Source organism: Aedes aegypti, chromosome 3, assembly GCF_002204515.2.
Source record: "Aedes aegypti strain LVP_AGWG chromosome 3, AaegL5.0 Primary Assembly, whole genome shotgun sequence".
NCBI lineage: Eukaryota > Metazoa > Arthropoda > Insecta > Diptera > Culicidae > Aedes > Aedes aegypti.
Window position 1 is genome coordinate 261,457,539 of NC_035109.1, and position 23,948 is coordinate 261,481,486.

Below are 23,948 nucleotides of genomic sequence, written 5' to 3' on the forward strand. Positions count from 1 at the left end.
ATGCCCGGGGAAGTCAAAAAAATTTACATTACGAAAAGATCCTGGACCGACCAGGAATCGAACCCAGACACCTTCAGCATGGCTTTGCTTTGTAGCCGCGGACTTTAACCACTTGGCTAAGGAAGGCCCCCAAACGAAAATGTATTCCTCCAGAATCCTTCTGAGAACAACACTCAATAGCTTTTGTTTGTAGTATGGCCTTTTATAATGCGGTGAAATCAACAAATGTACACAAAAGTCGCATAATAATTAAATCCAGATAATTTAGAAACTTGGAGTCCCTACCTGACGGTACCTCATATATTTGGCAATTTTACCGCTAAGTGGCACTTTTTCTTCTTCTTCTTCTTCTTGACATTAACATTCCCACTGGGACAGAGCCGGCTACTCAGCGTTGTGTTCTAAAAGCACCTTCCATAGTTATTAACTGACAGCTTTCTTTGCCTATGTTACAATGATATTCTATGGTAGGGAAGTCAAGGATATTTCCGTTACGAAAAGATCCTGGACCGATCGGGAATCGAACCCTGACAACTACCGCATGACTGTGCTTTGTAGCCGCGGACTCTAACCACTCGACTAAGGAAGGCCCCACAGGTGGCACTAGTAGACATGAAATTTTAACTTTTGTTTTGCATATACAGATCGGACTCGATTATCCGGAGACTCGATTATCCGGTGACTCGATTATCCGGAATTTTAGAATTTTTTTTTTATATTCTTGTTTTCCAATTTTTATTCATAAATTTGAGATAATTATGCATTGCAATACACAATATGAATGATTTAGCAGTTTTGAACATGTGTAGGTAAAGGGGGGGGGGGGTTAAAAAAGGGGTTTTTCGTGTATGCTGGTTAAAAATGATTTTTTCTTCTCAAATCCCCTAATGCTCCTGTAAATGAAACAACAAAAAAGATAATAGTTAATTTATTTTATTGCAGATTTCAATATTTCTTTCAGTGATTCGATTATCCGGAGGATTCGATTATCCGGAGTGAAAAAAAAATCGACACTCCAGATAATCGAGTCCGACCTGTATCTCAAGAGCCGGTCCACTTAGAAAGATAGCGTTTTCGTAATAGTTGTTCAGTAACTGAAGGACTATCACTGATTGAGTTTTTTTATTTCAATTTTTTCCACCAGGCGGTGCTAGCGAGCATGAAATTTTTTTTTCGCGAATATCTCAGGAGCTTGACTACTTAGAAAGATGTCGTCTTCGGAAAAGTTATTCAGTAGCTCAAAGGCTATTAGAGTAAGGTGGGGCAAAAGTTCGACCTTAGTGGTATAATCAAAGTTTCCAGGAAAACAATAGCAGTTAAAACAAAACAAATACCATACAGTGAACCTTCAACATATTGGCTATAATTTTGCTGAACAAACATGTGTCAAAATATTTACTCATTTTTAGTTATAACAGTTTCAAAATTGAATTTCTTATTCGAACTTTTGCCCCACCGGTGGGGCAAGAGTTCAAATCTAGTGTGGGGCAAAAGTTCGCTGGCTAAAACACAAAATATCGATCCTTTTATGACAGGCATGCCTTACACCAGCCGTAAATTTTAGTTCAACGAAAAACACACTCTAAATTTTCATCAAAAAATCGCCCAAAACCAAGTTAATTGTTATATAATTAAAAATAGCAGTTTTTCGCAAAACCAAGTGGAAATGTAAAATTTTGGTGACAATTTTCACACGATCAGACAAATTTAACTAAATTTGAAGATAATATGTGGATTTTAGGCAATTTGCAAATTTTTCCGTAATTTTATATATGGGTCGAACTTTTGCCCCACTATGGGCCAAAAATTGTTTTCAAGCCTTTATGCAAAAACTAATACACCTCAAAGCAACCTTATGATAGGTCTAGAAACGCCCTTACATAAAATATTGAAAAAGATTTTATCTTCAATTGGTTCCATGCAACGAAAGTTACCAAAACCAAAAATTACAATATTCACGTCGAAAACCAACAAATAGCCATAACTTTTCCAAATCTCAATCGATTTTTATGATATTTGGAGTGAAAGTCTCTTACCTGAATAGCATTCGAACTACCATGACATTTATAAGATTTGTTTTGAATTTAGCTAGAAATCTTAAAAAGAAACTCTCTCGAACTTTTGCCCCACTTTACTCGAACTTTTGCCCCACTTTACTCTATTATTTTAGCCAAAAACATCGAGTGTTTGCCACCAGGTGACGCTAGTAAGCATAAAACTTTTGTATTACGGATATATCGAGATCTTGATCTTTTACAAAGATGGCGTCTTCGGCAAAGTAGTTCAGTAAGTTGAGGACTACAGTATGTTATGGATTATAAAAATTTGGTGTGATGTACAGAAACGCGATAAAATGAAACAGTGTTTTTTACCATATAATTTGACTATAGTGATATATCACTTAGCAGAAATCGAATGAATCGAATGAAAAACACACCAAACAGAAAAGTATTGGTTTTTTAGGATTATTTCCGGCTGTAAAATGTATAAAAATAATATAATTACCGTTGCGTGATATACAGTCGAAGCTTGTTATAACGACATCGCAAGGGACCGTCGTAATAGGGAATTGTCACTATAGTGAATAGTTATTATATCAAAATTTTTTTCAAGACACCGAAAAATGTCGCTATAGAGAGCTTTTGTCACTATAAAAGTTGTCGTTATAGCGAGCTTCAACTGTAATTGAAAAGGATACCGTGCTTAAATCGAGTGTGACATGATGAAGCGCGATAACTACTGAACCATTGTTTTAGCTAGTTGATTAAAAATATTGTCATTAGGCAAAGCTAGTGAGCATGAAACATGTGTTTTGCATACATCTCAGGAGTCTGACCCCTTAGAAAGATGGCATCTTTGGCAATCAAAGCTGATCAGTAGCTCAAGGGCTACAATTATTTAAGTCAAAAACATCGTGTTTTTGCCACCAAGCGACACTAGTGAGCATGGTACTTTTGTTTTGCGGATATTTCAGGATCCTGACCACTTAGAAAGATGGCGTTTTCTGTAAAGTTGTTCAATAAATTAACGACTACCATTGTTTGAGGGGTTTGTTTGGAGGCTTGTTGATCTGAGAGCTACCACATCTGCTTGGTAAGCAGAAGATCATGGATTCAATCCCAGGTCTCTTCCGATTGGATAACTAAGATCTTCTACATTTTAGATATATCCTAGTTATACAATCTGCATCTAACGATATCGTTCACTCTTTCATCTTTCACTCCTTCTACACTCATCCGTATGTTCTAACAATCGCTAGAACCAGAAATGGACATTATACCGTTTCCCTCTCCTCGCATTACACCATCAATCTATTTAAAAGCTGTCCAATACACAAATACTATATACGTGTGGGAAATGGACAGACAGTTCGTGGACTGGATGAGGAAGTCATAGAACTGGGGGTAATTTGTCCATGTTAAGGAAAACAGTGATTTTAGCGGTAAAAAATTATGCTCTTCTTTAATTATGGTTGGATAATAGACTGATGCAAATTTTGAACTTTTTGCTCCCCTATGCTTAAATAAGATAAAACGTTGAACACAAAAGGATGGCGTTTTCTTTAGTAATCTCCATGTAAACTTCAAATGGCGTGTGCACAGTCAAATTTCTTCCGAATCATTTCAAACTTTCAGAAGATGCTATTTACCATAATAGAAATCGTTTAAGCATAGGAGAGCAAAAATTTCAAAATTTGCATCACTCTATTGGATAAACAAACATGTTTTCTACCAAATAGTATCAACAGCTATTCATTTTAGCTCTTCTAGGGTTTGTAAATGACGGATTTCACGCCAACTCGACACGCGATTGGCAGCACCCCTTCAGAATTCAATGAAACTTTCTGGGTGTGAAGACTATGTGAAACTAAGATACTTTACATACTTTGTTTTATCAAAATCGATCTAGACTAACATTTGGAAAGGGTCAAAGTTTTTTTTTACTTTTTTTATAAACCCGTATAACTCGAAAACGGTAAGACCTACAAAAAAGTGTTGTATGGGGGACTGTCGTGAAATTTCCTGACGTTTTAGAGAAAAATATTGAAAAAATAAAAACACATTTTCTACACTGAAAAAAAAAAAAAATTCAGAACTTTAAAGTCGATTAAAAAAAAACGGCCATTTCAGATTTTGATCATCCTTAAGAAAAAAGTTTCGTAATTAAATTTACTAAAAGTCGTCCATACATTGCAAATTGGGCATATTTTAGGGAAAAAAGTTTTTCTAACATCGAATTTTTTAAGTCCCAAAGTTTTTTTTTTACTTTTTTTTATAAACCCGTATAACTCGAAAACAAAAGACCTACAAAAAAGTGTTGTATGGGGGGCTGTCGTGAAATTTCCTGACGTTTAAGAAAAAAATGTTGAAAAAAAAACACATTTTCTACACTGAAAAAAATATGATTCAAAACTTAAGAGTCGATTTAAAAAAATGGCCATTTCAGATTTTGATCATCCTTAAGCAAAAAGTTTCACAATGTATGTGTGTGCACATACCACGAAAATGTTAAATTAATGCTTAACAGTTTAGGAATTTTCTCTCAGGCAGAAAATTTGTGAAAAACTGTAATGCGATGTTTTAGTAAGAACGACTGATTGTTTTTTTCGAGAATGTGAAAAGTGTAATTCCAAAGAAAATATTACAGGAGAACTAATCTCGCTTTTAGAGGAAAGCGACAAAGAAGATGTAGTTTTTCAGCAATGGCTCACCACCGATCGCTGTAATTTAGAAACTATAATAAAGCCTGTTGAAGAATTCGTTACGTATTTCGTGGAGAAAGTTGATAAGCTAATAACTCATGATTTTATTTGCAAGGAACAGTCTTCTTTTCTACGAAACAAAACAAACTCCTCAAAACAAGGTGAAATACTGGTAATTAGCGACTTTTCTGAAAATTATAGTTTTATCATACAAAACGCTGCTCAAAGATATCACTGGAATAATTCCCAAGCAACGATACACCCATTCGAGATTTACCATAAAAAAGATAATAAATTGGAAAACGTTAGTTTTATTATAATATCAGAAGTGTTGACCCATGATATAGTAGCAGTTCAGCTATTTATTTCAAAATTAATAAAATTTGTTAAACAAAAAATAAATTTCTCAAAAGTTATTTTTATGTCAGATGGAGCTGCAGCTCATTATAAAAATAAAAAAAATTTTGCCAGCTTATGTAATTTCAAGAAAATATATGGATTGGAAGCAGAATGGCACTTTTTTGCCACATCCCACGACAAAGGCCCCTGTGACGCTATTGGTGGCACTCTCAAGCGAATGGCAAAAAGAGCAAGTCTTGCAAAAGACTATGGAAACACAATCGCAACTCCGCGAGAACTATTCGACAGGGCAGTGAAACAAACTGATACCTGTATCACCAAATTAAATTTCTGTTATATATCTAATGAACAGTATGTTAAAATGTCAGAGGAATTGATGGAATTGTTTGATAAGGTTAAAACTGTCCCTGGTACCCAAAAATATCATTGTTTTATGCCTATTAGTGATACACAAATTGCAGCCAAACGGTATACCAATTCAGAGGATGAACCAAAAATATTCAATTTATTCAGTAAAGCCCAAAAGTAATGTAAATATTCATGTGCAGATACTACGTTTTAGGATATATAGCAATAATAAAAATAATGATGCATGATAAAAAAACCACGATTTTTTTTTATAAGCATAATATTGACCCTTTCCAGACACCTGTTAAGATTGGCTCCCGAGTAGCACACATGTTGTATTTCAGGCAGAATAACTCTTATATGACCAGATCTAGTCATATAAGAGTTATTCTGCCTCAATTATAACACGTGTGCTGCTAGGGCTTTGACCAAATAAGAAATAAAATATTATTGTGATATCTTTCCAACCATTAAAAACCCATCGGATTGTTAGACGGAGTTCATTTTCTCATAAGCGGTTTGGTGCGAGATCAATTGTATTTTCAGTCGACTCTCCACATCTCGATGTTCTACATCTCGATATCTCTCCATATTTCGATGATTTCATAAGTCCCTTCAGTCTGCATACATTTTCACTCTCCATATCTCGATATCCTCCTTATCTCGATATCTCCATATCTCGATGCGTTTCTGTTGATTTTTCGTTCTCAATTTTCTCTCCGTATGTCGATATGACCAATATCGAAGGATACTAGACCAAAGTTTTGGGATTCAAAACAAATTAGAAGCGCAACATGACGTCTGTTTGTGTATTACTTTCTTGGCAACGGAGTGTTTTTCAATCTAGTATTCATAAAAAAATTGTTCTTTGTCTCGATCTCTCCCTATCTCGATGGTCCCTTCGATATCGAGATGTGGAGAGGCGACTGTAATTAAAAAAAACTCTGTATAATTCCGTTTTATTTCTTTTAACTACTCCTAATAAAACAAATATAATCTATTTTGTGATTAAAACTCATTTATCACTTCAAAATATGAGCATACTAGACTATTTAAAGCGAAATAAAAAAACATAAAAAAAATAATTTTGGACTCAAAAAATTCGTTGTTAGAAAAACTTTTTTCCCTAAAATATGCCCAATTTGCAATGTATGGACGAGTAAATTTAATTACGAAACTTTTTGCTTAAGGATGATCAAAATCTGAAATGGCCTTTTTTTTAAATCGACTTTAAAGTTTTGAATCATTGTTTTTTCGGTGTAGAAAAAGTTTTTTTTATTTTTTCAATATTTTTTTCTAAAACTTCAGGAAATTTCACGACAGTCCCCCATACAACACTTTTTTGTAGGTCTTACCGTTATCGAGTTATACGGGTTTATAAAAAAAGTAAAAAAAAACTTTGACCCTTTTCAAATGTTAGTCTAGATCGATTTTGAAAATACAAAATATGCAAAGTATCTTAGTTTCACATACTTTTGACATCCAGAAAGTTTCATTGAATTCTGAAGGGGTGCTGCCAATCGCGTGTCGAGTTGGCGTGAAATCCGTCAAATCATTTTTTTAAATACTTGCTTAACTGCGCTTTTTAAGGACAAATTTAACATTTTTCTTGCATGTAATACAAACTATGACAGTGCACAAGTTGGCTCTCTTCAATAGTTTCAGAAATGTGGTTATTTATCGACCTAAAAATGATCTTGAAAATCGCACAAAATAGCAACGAAAACAGCGAAAACCGTTTTTATACTTTGTTTTTACGATATTCTTGAGAAAGGCAGATAAAAGTATATTAGGAGAAGTATTTATTTTTTCATTTTCTATAATCAAGGGTGAAAATAAGCATTCTATACTCAGACAAATGGGCTATCGAAATACATATAAATCCCTTATTAAAATTCGCAAAATCGGATTAAAATTCATAGATTTGCCTTATGAAACCAATATTTGAAAACAAAAATATTTTCGCAGCAACCTGGAATCAACTAACAACCATGTGATCGATAATATATGAATTCCGATAGTTTAGTTCACAGCGCGCAGGAATGGTGATTAGCTGCATAATAATGGCTTGAAATTTCATCATGCCTGCTTGTACTTAAAAGTTGTTCTTCTGTTTATTGACATTGCATTTGCTGGAGTATTAGATTGGTATTAGATATTTTTCATTTTTACCATAAGCTTCTCTTATGGGTAAAACTGTGATAGCATCTGCTGACATAATGAATTCTAATCTTATTGTAAGATCTATTCCTTGAATTGATTATGTAAGAATAATCATATACCACTTATCTGCATGAAGTGGCCAGTGTTGATAACTAATGTTAACTTAGGTAGGGATGTCATTTTCCTAGAAAAATTACAGTCGTATTAATTAACTCATTACGCGTGGTAAAGATTGACAAACTATGAGTGAAATTATGAAAAAAATCTACGTGCTCGGCTGGGATTTGAACCCCATTACACCCCATTTTACGGTATTTTTTCTCTGATAATACAAATGTACGAAATCAAATATAAAAAAAAATCATATCTTTTACGTTTAATTGCAGGTACTGAAATTCAAGCAATCTTGTGTAGGTAAGCTAAATTTATATTTCAATTGGAGCGTATGATTTTTTTTGTGAAATGCCATGCCAATTATTGCCTGTTTTTTTAAATAATTCTACATTAAAAATAATGGAAACACATTTCTCTCGAATGTCATCATCCTCAATGCACTCAAGAAATAATATGTCTCAGATCAAGAAGGCAAACCACTAACGGAACCTTTTCAAAATTTCCCGTTTCTACTCGGTGAAGGTAAGGAGCAAATTTGAATTTTTAATTTTATAATCCACCATAAACTACATACCTTCCATTGAGATTGGTTCGCCGCAACTTTCATTTTGGCACTTGCCTGCGGCGAGGCGAAAAATGATCAGGAGAGAATTTATATGTTTATTGCTGCGTTTATGGTTGGAGCAGTGGAATGAGCTTTTAGTGGTTGTGCAAACAAAAATATATTTCGGAAGGAATAATTTAACTTTATCAATTCCATGTTGAATTCTAAGCTAATTTGATATTGGATATTTATAAATCAATTGAATTACATAACATCATTTTTTGTAAGTAAAGTTTAGATATTGCAAATGAACAGTCTTCTTTGGAAGCCTCAAACTAGTATGCCTACAACAAACTGGACTGCAGCGTGAAAACTACCATCAATATGTGTCAGTCGGCAATCGATCATTGCAAATGCTCTCCATTAATTATTCATAGCAAATTAAGCCAATTTAATGTCGTATGAATTAATCATCCCCAGCGCACAGTGGCCGCATCCCATACAAATGCTGGCCAAAAGTACAATTCTCACTCAAAACGTTTAAAAATGCTAAATATTTGACAAAACATGATTTTTAGAGGTAATTTGATAGAAATAGTCGCTGAAACAGAAAATCGATATTTCCGGTACATTTGACAGAATTTGTTCAAAATAGCACATTTTTGTAATTCAATCAATGAAATCCGTATCCAGATCAAAATCAAATGAAACGTCATTCTTTTGATGCCAATTTGAAGTTAAATATCGTGGGCAAGCTCAAGATGGTTTTTGAATCTATTCGGGAGCTTATAAAGGTAAAAAATGCGATATTTATATCAAGTATGATGGTCTAATGGGCTGATTCGTAGTGTAACTAAAAATAATTTTTCTTATCTTGGCGCAAAAAAGCGCAAGTGAAGCCATAGTACATCGAAAACTATGGAATATTTGCTACACATTGAGGGGTAATTGATCATTTTAGAGCGTTTCCCAGATATCTTGCACTACCTTTGAAAAAATGACTTATTTTTTAAGGAGTTCTATGTTACACACTTCTTGACATTCTCAAATGGTAAACATGTCAAATATGGTTTAAAATATCTTCAAAACAAAGCTTAAGGTATATTCTTTCGAATGAGACCGGTTGAGAAAGGTTTGGTCATGATTTAGTACAGAAACTGCAATTTCCATAGAACAACCTTCACGAAATTTGAAGAATTCAAAAGGGTCAATTTCAGCTGACATCTCTCCAGGTCACATGCTGTGAAAAATCGAAATGTACACCGATCGATCTGAAACTTTGGGGAATTGTTATTCAATACTGAAGAAATCAAGAAAATATATTCAAGAAGGAATTTGCAAACTTTATTTTTTTGACTTTTGGCCAGCTTTGGGCCACTGTGCAGCGTCAAGTGCTCGGCTTTGTCAGCTGAGAGTAAACTGTCCTGGATCTGGATAGTAGCTTTCCAGACCGGTTTTGTTGGAACAGCATCAGTTTTCCCACCACCCGACTTTGCGACCAAACAATCATTCACCCATTAACTGCAGACAACGTCGCGATCATCATTATCGTCGTTAAATCTAAGTCAACCATATTTATTATTATTCTTCTGGCGTTTTGTCCCAAGTGGGGCGAATCCTGCTTCAAAGCTCAGTTTTCTTATGAACATTTCCACAGTTATTAACAGATAACCAATTACCAATTGATCATTTTTGCATATGTAGGTAAGACAATGCTTTTTGCACGGGCAAGTCGAGAAAATTGCCAACTCGAAAAGATACGCAAACGGTTGGAATCGAATAAACGAGCCTTAGCTTGGTCTTGCTGAATAGCTGCGCCTTTACCATTACGACTATGTGGGTTCCTATATCTTTTACTATTGCGTAAACACTGTGGAGACGTCGTGGTGTACTGTTTTATTGTCGCAGGAGCATCTAGTGCAACGGTAAAACGGCGCTAATTAGCTGAACCGTAGTGCCTGGACAAAGGCAATTTAGCACGTTTGTCACAGTAAGTGCTGTACGAAGCAAATGCAGCCAGCGTTGTTTATTGAGTAGTTAACCCTTTTACTTTATGAACCTCAGATTTATTTTTCATCAATTATGGCTATGGGATTCGCATCGGGGTCCAATGGGCATATAAGAGCGGAACTAATAATACAGGGATAGTCCACTAAAATATATATTTTCCCTGATTAATGTAATTTGGAAAAAAACAAACGTACGGGTACTGTACCGGTATTCGCCATTCCAGATTATATACCGTTTTACGACTTATAATCTGGCATGAATCGTTTAGTGTTCTTTGAATCGCCTTCAAATGATGTGACAACATTCCCAGAATCGTCAAAATTTGCTGATAAAATAATAGAAGAAACATAATTTTCCTCAAAAATGTTGTTTCTTTACAGCTCATTTCGCCATGATGTTTCTGAATTCGCCACTTTTAATAAGAAATCAATGTAAATGGTAAATTCTGGAACCGAAGAAGTATTCGTTTTAAATGTGTAGTATGTAATTGTTTGGAAGTAGCCAGTCTAATCTATTTTACCGACCAAAAGAGTAGTGGTAATTCTTATGAAAATATCGGTATTATTAAATCATTTCTAAATTTTCAATTTTTATTCAACCATGACAGAACTCGGAATTTTATACGCTGGTCGATGTTAAGGTTTATATTACATTGATTTTTCAATAACTCAGAACATCCGTAGCTCTTTGTGCCATTTTCAAAAACAGACAAAAGATCTGGCTACGCTTTTAGATTGAAAGTCTATATGATAGGGTGTTCTTGGAAAACTTTGAATATCTGTTCGGCTAAATGAAACTTGCGCGGGTGTGACGCGCGGGGTTTCAATTTATCAAACGGACATTACGCAAAACACAAACCAGCAACAGTGACGAGGTATTCAATATTGGTCCATTTTATACAATGTCCCATGATTATATGAAGCTATGTTCCCAGCAATGTCTTCCTAAATGCAATTGGGAAAAATATTAGAAGTGGTAATCAAACAAATTCAAACATCAACTCATATACTTTGGTTGTTGTTCATTATATAGCTTTCAATTGAGTATTTTTATTTATTTTAGCATTGTAAGAGCACATGCGGTAAACTTAGCATCGAATAAAATAAATTTAAAACAAAACCAAAATCATAAAATGTTTCCTAACTTTAGGCAAAAATTATAATTTGTGAACTAGCAACAAAGTGCTCTGTTGTACTCCAACTCAACGATGTGAAAGTAGGCCTTTGTCAAAACGACCAATCAGAAGTGGTCTTTTTTGATTGGCAATTGGTTTCAACAACACCATGCTGTCGTGTTTTTTTTCTAGTGGGCCTTTGGAAGTCGCAAACATTTTGTGTAAAACTATTACGATGAAGCTGAGCATTATAATTTATGATTGATTTATAAATTAACAAGAAAAAATATTTGCAGTACGGCTTCTAGGAACCGCCATGCACTAGCAGCTTAGTCCAGTTTTGTCCGTCCCATTTTGGTAGCAACCTAGGGGGTGCGGACTCGAAGATTTTGATTGTTCAAATTGAACACAATCTTTTTCACGAGTGCTAACCGTTGTGTGTTTGTTTGTCTCGTAGGAAACCAAATTCAAAATGCACACTTTAAATACTTCACACAAAGCTCCATCAGATCAATGCAGGAAATGAACGCAATAAATAGACTTAATCAAAAAGTTTCTGGCCTCATGTTAGTTAGAAACATATTTTGAGCAGTTGTACAAGACTTTGGACCAAGCACAACAATTCTTTACCAGCAGGCGGGCTTCATGTTACATAAATTTTTAGCGTGTCGAAGTCACTATCGTACATTTCTAGGCGTACTTTGATATTTGTTCTGAAAAAAATTAGTTTGACAGCAGCCTGGCTGCTTCTTGATTTTTTGTTCGCATCCCCCAGGTAGCAACGCAGCCAGCTTTGCCAATAACAACGATGACTCCTTCTTTCAGATTTCCTTGGTTCTTAACCTACCCGAGTCGTTAAACGTGAATGAATATCTACAATTATTGTACAATCATGGCGATGCAATAAAAATTATGGATGATAATGTGAGACTTTGTTTATGTTTTTGATATTACTGATAAGATACAGGAGAAAAAAAACGGCGATCATGGATTACATTTTTTTCGGTTAAATATTACAGTCGGTAGTTTTAACAGCTGCGCTCGAAATTTCAAATTACCGAAATAAGAACTGATGTTACTTCTAGCTCGGAGTACTTGAAGTTTTTCAGCGAAGATGTCAAATCTGATACCTTTAGATGTCTTTATTTATGGGTTACAATAATTTATGGCTATATTTTCAGATATGCAATGGAACTGTTCAAAAATATTGGATATTGTTTTGTCCATTTTACCACCAACACATTTTACTCACATTATGTAGGTAAAATGAACATTTCAATTGGTTTTTGCTAATGATAAAATATGGAAAATTTAACCATTTTAGTCTGAATTCGTGTCACTGCCTTAGATAGCAATTCTTTTTTTTATGTCATGCGATAGAACTATACAAATTCATCGTTTTTTCATCAGAAAGAATATGTTATCCTTGAGGTGTTCATTTTACCACCCTTCTCCTCCTTTTTGTGCGATGTTCATGAGCTGAGGTACGGCTTTTTATGGGATAGTATGTATTGAAATGATAACTTTCACGGTACTATTGCAATTTGTTTTTAACCTTTTCTTTATAATTTAAATAGTTTTCAACCTATGGAATATTAGAGTGGTTCAAAAAATCGTTTTTGCTCCACACCGCTCATTCGATTCTTGATCAAATTCTGAATGTCCTCCCAAAATTTGAGCACATTTGGATGAAAACTGAGACTGCACAAGCCCTTCAAAGTTTATATGGGAATTACTATGAGAAAAGCAACCAGTTTATTCAATCGGTCAAAGTGTTTGCCCATGTGCTCTTGGGGATTAGAACTATGTTGATACTGTGAGGTACAATTATCAGCTACAACTTTGCCGAAGACCGTTCTTAAATCGGATGCCCCAGTAATTAGTTGTTGATTTTTGAATGAGTTGTAAAACTTTGGCTATAATTTTTGGGCTGTTCTGCAGGCATCACTGGATATATGCAGTAAAACATAGTAGCCATGATTTGTGCATGCTATCTTTCGCGCCAGGTGCAGCAATGTTGCCTGTTCAGAAGTTAAATGAGCAGTGCTGAAGGATTTGTGACTGGATATAAATCAACAACTAATTACTGAGCCGTCCGATTTGAAAACGGTCTTCGACAAAGTTGTAGCTGATGAATGTATCTCACAGTATCAACGTAGTTCTAATCCCCAAGAACACATGGGCAAACACTACGAGCGATTGAATGAATTGGTTGCTTTTCTCATAGTAATTCCCACATAAACATTGAAGGGCTTGTGCAGTCTCAGTTTTCATCCAAATGAGCTCAAATTTTGGGAGGACATTCAGAATTTGATCAAGAATCGAATGAGCGGTGTGGAGCAAAAACGATTTTTTGAACCACTCTAATGGAATATTGCTAATTGCTGTTGGTCACATCTGCCCAAAACTCCAGGATATAATATCCAGATGTTCATGCGTGGTGTATGCAATTTTGAAAATTTTCGCGTATGTAAAAAGTCCAGAGCGATATGTTGTTTTGATTTTGTTGTTGTATTGTGTTTGAAACTAGTGATCCCGGCAAACTTCGTTTTGCCATCAATTAGGCTGCTATAAAACGACATGTAATTCCCAATAAAAAAAAATACAGATTAGTCTTCTCCCGTTTTCTCGATTATTCTGAAGAATTTCTCTCTTTCTTTTATCCAGTACAACAGTTTAAAAAAATATACCAATCCGTTCATTCGTTCTCAAGCTATTTTGTGACATACAAACATCACTCCATTTTTATTTATGTAATATATAGATAGATACCCGACTAGTGGATTACAACAAAATAGTATCACAATTATATCAACATTTATTACAAATAACAAATTTTGTTTTACTTTTGTTATAAATTTAATTCCATGTTTCAATTTATAACATAATTATAACACAATGTATGATTAAGAATTTGAAAGCAATTGCAAGGTCAGTTTCATTCCATATTAAGAATATAACAAATTTTGTCTTATTTCCGCTATGGAATATAACACAACGAGTTACATTTTTATTATAATAATTTATTGGCTTTTTCTGTGAATGCGATACCTACTAAGAGTGAAAGGGAGTAACGAAAGTAATGAAATAACAAGATGGATAGAATCGCAAACGAGCGACGAGAGAAATGAAAGCTTGTTTTAACAGGGGGCCATATGTGTGAACAACACAATCGAAACGACAAATTGTTGCCTAACATCCTGGTATTGAACGGTCACTACTAACGAGTTTTTCAAAAACCTTGAAGATTTTGAAAATTTTGTCTGGAAAAGTCTGGATCCCCTATGTCGTATTTGGAGAACCTTACAAATTATTTACAATTTTTTTTTTGTAAAATGGATCGATCCTCAGAAATCTGGAATATTCCAGACAAATCTGGAAGGTTGGCAACGCTGCTAACACTAGACAGGCAAAATTTGTCGCCTCAACCTGTTAACTATATTGTTCGGCGTATGTAACAGTTCTATCGATCGTTGGCATATTTTCGGAGATTGATACGAAAGTGACGTTACTTATTGGGGTTAGCGAGATTAGGCGCAAAAAATCACTGTTCGTCATGTTCCAGAAGACTAGCTCACGATCCTGGCTTACTAGAAAGTGCATGTATTTAGCAAAGTTGTTTGGAAGTTATCAATTTTACCGCTACGTGGCGCTAGTGTGCACGTCAAAATTAGGTCCTATACTAACAGGAGCTTCCTCATGATCTCGACCACCTAGAAAGTTCGTGTCATCAGCAAAGTAGAAGAAGCTTGAATGCAATTTAACAAGAAGATGCATCGAAGCCAAACTTCGAATTTACAAGAGCACCAATGTAGAGAACCAGACAACCGTTTGTGCTGAAAATTTAACTCACTGATCACTCGCAGGTGGTGACCAATCGATCAAATTTTTCAGCGCCAACAGTTGTCAGGTTCTCTAGATTTGTGCTCTCTAAAATTCGAGATTTGGCTTCGATGCATCTTCACCTTAAGGCAGCACTGTTTAGTTAGTGATTTTGTCGCAACGTGGCGCATTAAAGTTTGCTCATAATTCCGACCACATAAAAAGTTCGTATCTTCCGCAAAGTTGTTTGAAAACTTGACAACAATTTGAGTTTAGTTATCAATTTTGCGGCTACGTGGCGCTAGTGTTCATGTAAATTTGGTCATGTACTAACAGGCTCAAGCTCATGATCCCAACCACCTTGAAAGTTTGTGTCTTCAGCGAAGATATTTTCATAAGCTTGTAAGCAATGCACATTGGTCCCAAAGCCATATCTAGGAAGACAAAAATGATTGCGCCTAAACCGTCAATATTACATATATGGTGTCTTCGGCAAAGTTTCTCCATATATTTCAGACATTTTTTTCAGTGGTGTGAAATTAGGGTGGCCTACATGGTATATGAGATCAGCATATAAACTTTTTTGCTGGCGCATTTAGGCATACACAATGTTCTACAATGCTTTGGAGCAACTTTGCCGAAGAACCCAAATTTCTATCTCTTATGGTTTGCGAGTTATGATTTTTTAAACAAAATAAAAAATAGGGTGGGACTGGAAAATCAGTTTTTTCTTAATAACTTTTTAAACGATAATTTCTCGCAAAAACTTTGTTCCGTGCACTGTTAGAACTTTTGGTTGCGCAACTTTTTGCCGAAGAAACTACTGTTCTATCTGTTATGATTACAGAGTTATCAGAGGTTTTCTTCTAAAAAATGTTTTCAAATGCCGATATCTCTGAAAGGCGCAATTGGATTTGAAATCTTTTGTCATCATTAGAAAGAGTATCTCTTTTTCTGTTTATGGCGAAAAAAAAATGTAACGGCGTTTTTTGTTTGAAGAGATTGACAAAATTTTGAAAATAATATGTTTTTAAACGAAAATCGTCCATAACTTGAAAAATAATCGAGATAGCTCTTTGGTGACGTCAGCAAAAATGTGCAAAACTGAAAGTTCCTAAAGTCGTTTATACAAAGTATTCATAAAAAATCAACGCTCCAAGATATATTCACCATAAACCAAAATTTACATGGTAAAGAAAGCGAAATATGAGGTATTTAATGGAAAAAACGAAATAACTGTATGTAAAGCCATTTAAAATTGAATACACATGTATTGATGTTCGCCTTACTAGTGATTTTAATATTTTATTTTTTTTACAAGAAGTGAAGTGTTAAAGTTCAATTAAAAGTCATGAGCTACAGCTTTCTATAACATGACCAAATTTACATGCACACTAGCGCCACGTAGCGGCTAACAATACAGTGTTGCCTCAAATTGGTTTCAAGCTTCGGAACAACTGCTGAAGACATGAACTATCTAGGTGGTCAGGATCATGAGCTAGAGTCTTCAGGAATGTGACCAAATTACATGCAAAATAGCGCCACGTAGCGGCAAAAATGCGCATAAAAAGTTTCACTTAATGAACGCCGTAATGCTTCTAAACAACTTTGTTGAAGACCGCAACTTTTCAGAAAGTAAGGATTCATATGTTTTATACTCTTTAGGTGATGCTAAACTTTTCGGGGTGCTGCAATATTCAACTGGGGTGTTGCAATATTAGGTAATGCGATTCCATACTTATGGTGTGTAGTATATACAGTAATGCTAGCTTAATATACACCGTTTATATGCATAAATTGCAGCTTGAGCGGCGTGGTAACTTGAGATATTTTGTTATATACAACGTGCTATCTGAGCAACAAACTCTGTAACAATGCTGTTGTAATCCACTGGACGGGTAAGAACATCGATCCTTAGATCCTCATACGTAATATGTGATAAATTGAATGATTATTGATGCAATATATGCTTTTACTAAACAAATACGAAGTATTAATAGATTTTGAAGAAATCATTCATTTGTGGCGCATCTGGATCAACCGGAAATATAAATCTTCAAATATACGATAATAATGTCTTGCATATGGAATAATTTGAAATTTAGTACATGCCCAGAAGTGTTAGAAGAATTTAACTGTATATCTTGGTAAACACAAAGAAATTATGTTGAATTGTATAGATGACAAATTGAACCATGTTGTATGGTAAAAATGACATATTGATAGACTATTAATGCAGTACATGCTATCAATAATTTAAGTGAGTAAACTTAATGAAATCTCGATGGAAAATATGTCTTCTCTTCGTTGATCACAGCCTAACCTCGCAGACTTTAACGGAAGTTCGCGGTGTTTCATAAAACTCTTATGACATATGTGGATCTTTGTAGACCTTCGCAGATTTCTGCGACCTTTCGGAGATTTTCACGAGCTATAATACTCCGTTTATTTCTATGAATGGTTTGTGGCATTTGTAATATTTAAAATCTATCAATATAGCATTGGTTACGCTTGTAGATCCTATGCCCGATATTCGTTAAAATTCTTGAAGAAACCAGAACACCCGTACAAATTATTATACTACTGTATTTATTCATATGAATGGCATAAGGACTCCGTCATAGTAAAAAATCGTCAATATACAATTGCTTACCCTTGTTGATCATTTGCCCTATATCCCATGGAGTCCTTGGAGGATCAAGATCGTCCGTACATATCAATAAAACACTCCGTATACTTACGGGAATGGTTGAAGTTCTACTGGCTACCCTATAGATCCTTAGGCCTACATATGTTCGATTGATATCCGTACAAATCAATGCAATACACAGTTTAGTTATATGTAGGGCTAGGAATCTATGTGATTGTAAAAAAAACATCAATCACGTCTTCTCGGTAAGAATCAAACTCACAACAATATGCAACTGCTTATGTTTGTAAGTCCAAAGGCTGGAGTCCTTGGAGGACTAAACATATCCGTACAAATAAGGGCAATATTCTAAACGGAATTTAGATAAAATGTTGGAAATCTATGTCATCATCTTCTTCTTCTTGGCATTACGTCCCCACTGGGACAGAGCCTGCTTCTCAGCTTAGTGTTCTTATGAGCACTTCCACAGTTATTAACTGAGAGCTTTCATTGCCAAAGTTGCCATTTTCGCATTTGTATATCGTGTGGCAGGTACGATGATACTCTGTGCCCAGGGAAGTCAAGGGAATTTCCTTTACGAAAAGATCCTGGACAGACCAGGAATCATTTAAAGACGAAACCTTTTACGAACTAAACTCTCTCATTTTACGAATTGATTCCATTAACGAACCAATTCAATTTACGAATAACCGATTAGGTTCGTTAGTTGAGGTTTCAATGTATAACTTTAATGGTGGTAAGCTCCATCGATGTTAATACCCCGATCAAGTATTATCCTCGATTTTGCTAAGTATCAATCGGTATTATCTTCGATTTTTATCCCGGTATTAACTTTAGTGCGCCGATTTTGGCATACTAAAGAAAATCCGAGATTAACAAAAATGTGGCTACGTGCTTGATTTTGATCGCACGCATACTAGTGTAGCCATGAAAACAAACGTCAAAGGGAAAAACCAAAACAAAACAGAGGGAGTGTTTAGTTGCAACGTTTGAACTATTCTGTTTTCCACCAATATTTCGGAGTTAAAAGGTTAGTATAAAAATATTCACTATTCAAATTCGACATTGAACTGTAATTCGATTGCAGGTAACCACAGACAAGACGATCATCCGCTCCAGCAGCTTGCACAGCCGTCATCATCCGATCACTGGCTCTCAAGCTGTTCCTTTAACGACAGAATCTGCTTCGTGTGGCCAAGTATGCCAAGAAGTACCTGTGCATGGACTACGAAGGGATCGACAAGGCGAGCAAAATATACAGTCCGGCCCAGCCGATGATTGCCTTCTTGAAGCGTATCGAAAAGGTCGCCCCCAAAGTCCTGCAGTATAGGAACAGATCAACAACGCCAGTTGAACAATGCCACCAAGAACATGGCGTGCATTGCCTAGCCGTACATCACCTACGGATACACGACGCTGATATCGGCCCGCCACCTGGTCTAGCGCGGATTCATCATGCTCCGAACCCGGAAAAAAGCTGCAATCTGATAACTGACAACTTTATGTTTGAGCATAAGCTGCGCCCCGGCTACAAGATGCAATGCGTCGTGGATCTGGTATATTAGGTTGACACTCCCGGACTCCCCTTCCGCAAGAGCAACAACTTCTTGTTGCTCAACACCCCAAGCGGTGGATGGCGCAAAAAAAAGGAACTAAGTTTCTAGGGTAAGGAGGAACAAGATGTGTCACGGGACAATTGCACTTATGCTACGATTTGCGTGAGGTAAGAATTATCGATCTCATTTAGCGAGGTGACAATTCTCGACTCGAGTGAAATGACTTGCCATGTAAACCAAATGGAGAGTCACTTCAGTCGAGTCGAGAATTGTCACCTCGATATACTGCCCATAAAGGCATAACTGTCCCATATGGAAAAAGTAGGCATTGAGAAAATAGCGCTCAAAGTGTAAAGTTTGTCTTTTCATTCAAATATTCATAATTTTCACATTTGTACATGCCATATTCTCATTGAAATGCCGCATAGATTGCTTATCTTGATTCTATTAATCAGAAAAAATATAAACTTGAACAGAATTCAAGTTTTGCAATTGCTCTTTGGGTTGAAATTTCATATAGAGACTGTTACGCCTTTATTTTTTAACATGGGACTGCATCCACTTCATATTTTTTCACAACTTTTTCAAACAAAATGTGTCAATTTTTATACTGCCGTGAAACGCAAGTCAGTCGTATCTGCATTTTCGTCAAAATTGAGTTGAGTTCAATTTTCAACATATCTTCCAGTGCTCTTTCAGCTGCACTAATGAGATAATATGACTTGTTCGGAAAAATTACGAAAAAACACCAAGTCAAATAGTCCCATAATGAAAAGTAATCGCATATCAGTCCCATCACAGATTTTCCCACCAGGTAACCCAAAAATTAACGGTCTTTTGGTCATCTTTTTATTTGTCTCGGAAAGATATCGTAGTGATGAGCAAATAGTGAAAGTTTAATTAAGATTTGAACATGTTCTAATTTTCTAGAATTTTTTGAATATTCGTATGGAAAACGAGTTCAAAAACTTCACAGCCCATTTTCTCAATGCCTACTTTTTACAGATGGGACTGACTTGCGATTCACGGCAGTATATGTATAGTAAGAGATGTACTAAAACATGGATGATGCGAGGAAAAAAGGGTGTTGGCTCGAAAATCAATATAGGACAGTTATGCTTTTATGGGCAGTATACGAGACCGACAATAATTGTCATTTATTTAGCAAATATGTAAATAAAACATTATTAAAATTGAATTATTGAATTATTCTTACCTCATAAACCCAATTGTATTCTATAGCTCGATACCTCCCTTACTGAATAGTCCCTTCAATATAGAGTTAGGGAGAGTTGACTGTATATGTTTTATGTTTATTCACTCTTCCCAATAGTTTTTTTTCATGTTGTAAAATATTGAAACCAACACTTTTTAATAAAATAATCACTCTCATTCTTGTGTACGACGGATCCAACTTTCGATCGAATCCATGCTCCACTTGATTTTGCTAGATCATAAGTTATGCGAGATGTTGAATCATAAAATTGCTGAAGACACAAAATTTAATCTGAGCAATATATGCTGCAAATAAATCCAAAACATATGTTTCCAAAGTAGTCCTCGGAATCAAAAGTAGCACCATAGTGATTTTTCTAGATTTTGTTTTGTTTTCCTAGAAAAAACACTTTTTGGGATCATAAATATCTCTATAATTTTTATGTATGATTCCATGAATTTCTCCAAAAAAAAATATTTGAAACCAGAAATCCAGATACATTTTTTGTTCTAGCAAAAAAAGCTTCAAGTATTACTTTAGTAATTTTTCCAATAATTATTATAACGAGCTTTCCATAGTTCCATGAAAATATTTTTCAATTGTTCAAGTGCTATCACGATTATTGATGTTGGTGTACTTGGAGGCGTTCATCAATTGCGGCCTCAATATTCACCAAGTAAACAACCCAGGCCAAGGATGTTCACGCCAACTACCGGTAGTGCTTGTGGTAGTAGCAACAGCGGGTACCTAACAAATAAATGAGAGGAACAGGAAAATTCAGCACTTCTGATTTGTTTTTCCTCTAAGGCTTAATCCAGAAATTCTTTCAGAAATTTATTCAGAATTTCCTATACATATTTCAACAGGAATTCCTCCAGGGATTGATTCAGGATTTTTTTCTAGGTTCCTCCAAGAAATTCTTCAGCTATTCCTTCAGAGATTCTGCCATGGATTTATTCAGGTATTCCACCAGGAAATCCATCAGGTTTTCCGACAAAGGATTTCCTTATCAGATTCTTTCAGAGATTTCTTCAGGAATTCCTCTGGTGATTCCTTCAATAACTTCTCCAACAATCCTTTAGGAATCTCGTTAGGGATTGCTTCAGGAATTCCTCCATAGATTCGTTCAGGAATTCCAAGAGAGATTCCTTCAATGTTTTCTTCAGTAATTCCTCCAGGGATTCCTTCAGTAATTTATCCCGGGATTCTTTCAGTAATTCTTCCTGGAATTCCTTCAGGAATTCACCATTTCAGGAAATCCTCTAGGAATTCTACCAAGGACTTTTTCAGGAATTCTTTCAAGGATCAGTGCAATAATTACTAATGGATTTTCTCTGGAATTACTCCAGAGGCTTCTTAACGAGTTCGTTCAGGAATTCCTTCAAGAAACCATCTAAGTATGCCTTATGAAAATTTACGATGCACCAAGGGATTCAAAACTTATCAAGAACAATGCTAAGGCCTCCAGAACATTCTGAGATTTTGTCCATAATCTACACAGGTTCATAAATTATTTTAAGCGAGTGGTGTCTACGTTTAGTGCTTTACAGCACTCATTAGACCTTCACAGACGTGTTCACGAATTTTGACAAGATATTGGATATTCGAAGTTATCCAATTTGTCATGGAGTTCAGGTCTTCTTGATCTACCAAATCTACTACAGTCTATACTCAGACTCACCCAATTCTCGTTAAACATTCTTCATGAAGCTTCATATGACCCGGAGAATATACTGCCGTTATACGCATAATTGTCCCATGTTCCAAAATATGCAAGCATACGTGTTTTACTCGTTTAAAGATTTTAGCACATTCATATGTCGTGCCAGATTTGTGATAAATCTAAATGAAATTGTTGCAAAAGTATGAAATAAAGCTTGTACACTAGAATCAAGAGTTTGTATTATGGGAAAAAGTAAATTTTGCTACGAAATTCAAAGTGGGACTGTTATGCCAACAAATACAGCGTTTTAGGTAATTTTTTTCGCCTAACAGTCCCTCTGATAGTACTGATCAATTATGTGCTAAGCGTACATACGTGTCTATACTGTGCGGCATGTGAGGTGACACGAGTCGAATGAGGTGACAATTGTCGACTCGCTCCCATTTGATTAACATTAGTCGTCTCACGTCACTCGCGGTGAGAGCGACTCGTCTCGACTCACACGCCGCGCAGAATAGGCACGATAGTACTGCTTTTACGTATATATAGTACCAAATATAGAGGGTTTATATCCTCAAGACTATGTTTAGGCACTTAATGAAGGCTCAAGTGACATAAGCAAAACGGAGCCACATGTGGGGAAGTGAGGAAATATGATTTTATACTTAAGGATGAAAAGCAAATTTTTTTGTATGTGAGATATTTAGAAAATGTATGAGTTAGGGAAGGAAAGAGTAGATGAGTAAGTTAGAAAGATAATAAGATTTAGAAAAGGTACAGTAAATTAGTTAGTAGATAAACAGCAACAGTACATTTATTAGATTTTGTAAATTTTGTCATCATAGTAATTTAAAATTCATAGTACAACCAAAAAGCTCGTAAACATTTGTACTTGCATACAACGGAGTTTTATGATCAAGTATGTATATATTAAAAACATATTGTTTGAATAATAAGTCAAGCTGTCCATAAGCATATTGTTTGAATAATAAGTCAAGATGCCCAGCTCTTCAGTGTATTCTGAAGACCTTAAGATTAACAATATTCATAATAGTACACTTTTCGAGCCATAAGGAGCTTTATGAATAGGAATAACAACGTTTAACGAGAATTGAGTGAGTATATACTGTAGTAGATTTTGTAGATCATAAGGACCTGAATTCCAGGGTGATTTGGATGACTTCAAATATCCAGTATCTTGTCAAAATTTGTGGACATGTCTGTTAAGGCTTAATGAGTGCTGTAAAACATTAAACGTAGACATCACACCCTTAAAATAATTTATGAACCTGTGTAGATAATGGACAAAATCTCAAAATGTTCTGGAGCTTCTAGGTTAATTATGCATTTCTAAATCCCTTGGTGCATGGTAACTTATTGCAAATAAGTGGTCTATACATTTTTTGTATGAAAACATTTAGTTTCCAAATGATAAATGAGTTCTAAAAGGAAGTTCATGTGATTTTTACTCTAACTGACCCAGAGATGTTCTGGAATAACTTTGTCAACAATACTCCAAATGTGTACATTCCCATTACTCATAAAACTACAACTACTAGTGTAGCAACCCTCAAAATTCCATGAAAAAATATTGAGTTATGCTCAAACCCGATCAATTTGAATTTTGTGTGTCAGCCCCGTAGCCTACGGGTCAAGAATTCGCCATGCGACTTCTGCAGGGATTCG

The 23,948-nt window shown here is 35.3% G+C and overlaps 1 protein-coding gene across 3 annotated transcripts in view; it reads left to right on the forward strand.

Moving 5' to 3' along the window:
- Positions 1-23,948, forward strand: part of LOC5571110 (protein yippee-like CG15309) — a 304,844-nt gene that overhangs the window by 218,463 nt on the left and 62,433 nt on the right. Inside the window, exon 2 of one of the 3 annotated variants that reach the window (XM_021850478.1) lies at positions 7,960-7,987. The exons of the other annotated variants lie outside the window; for them this stretch is intronic. The gene's annotated coding sequence lies outside the window, so the exon portion shown is untranslated. The remainder of the gene's footprint in view (positions 1-7,959; positions 7,988-23,948) is intronic. 3 annotated transcript variants of the gene reach the window in all.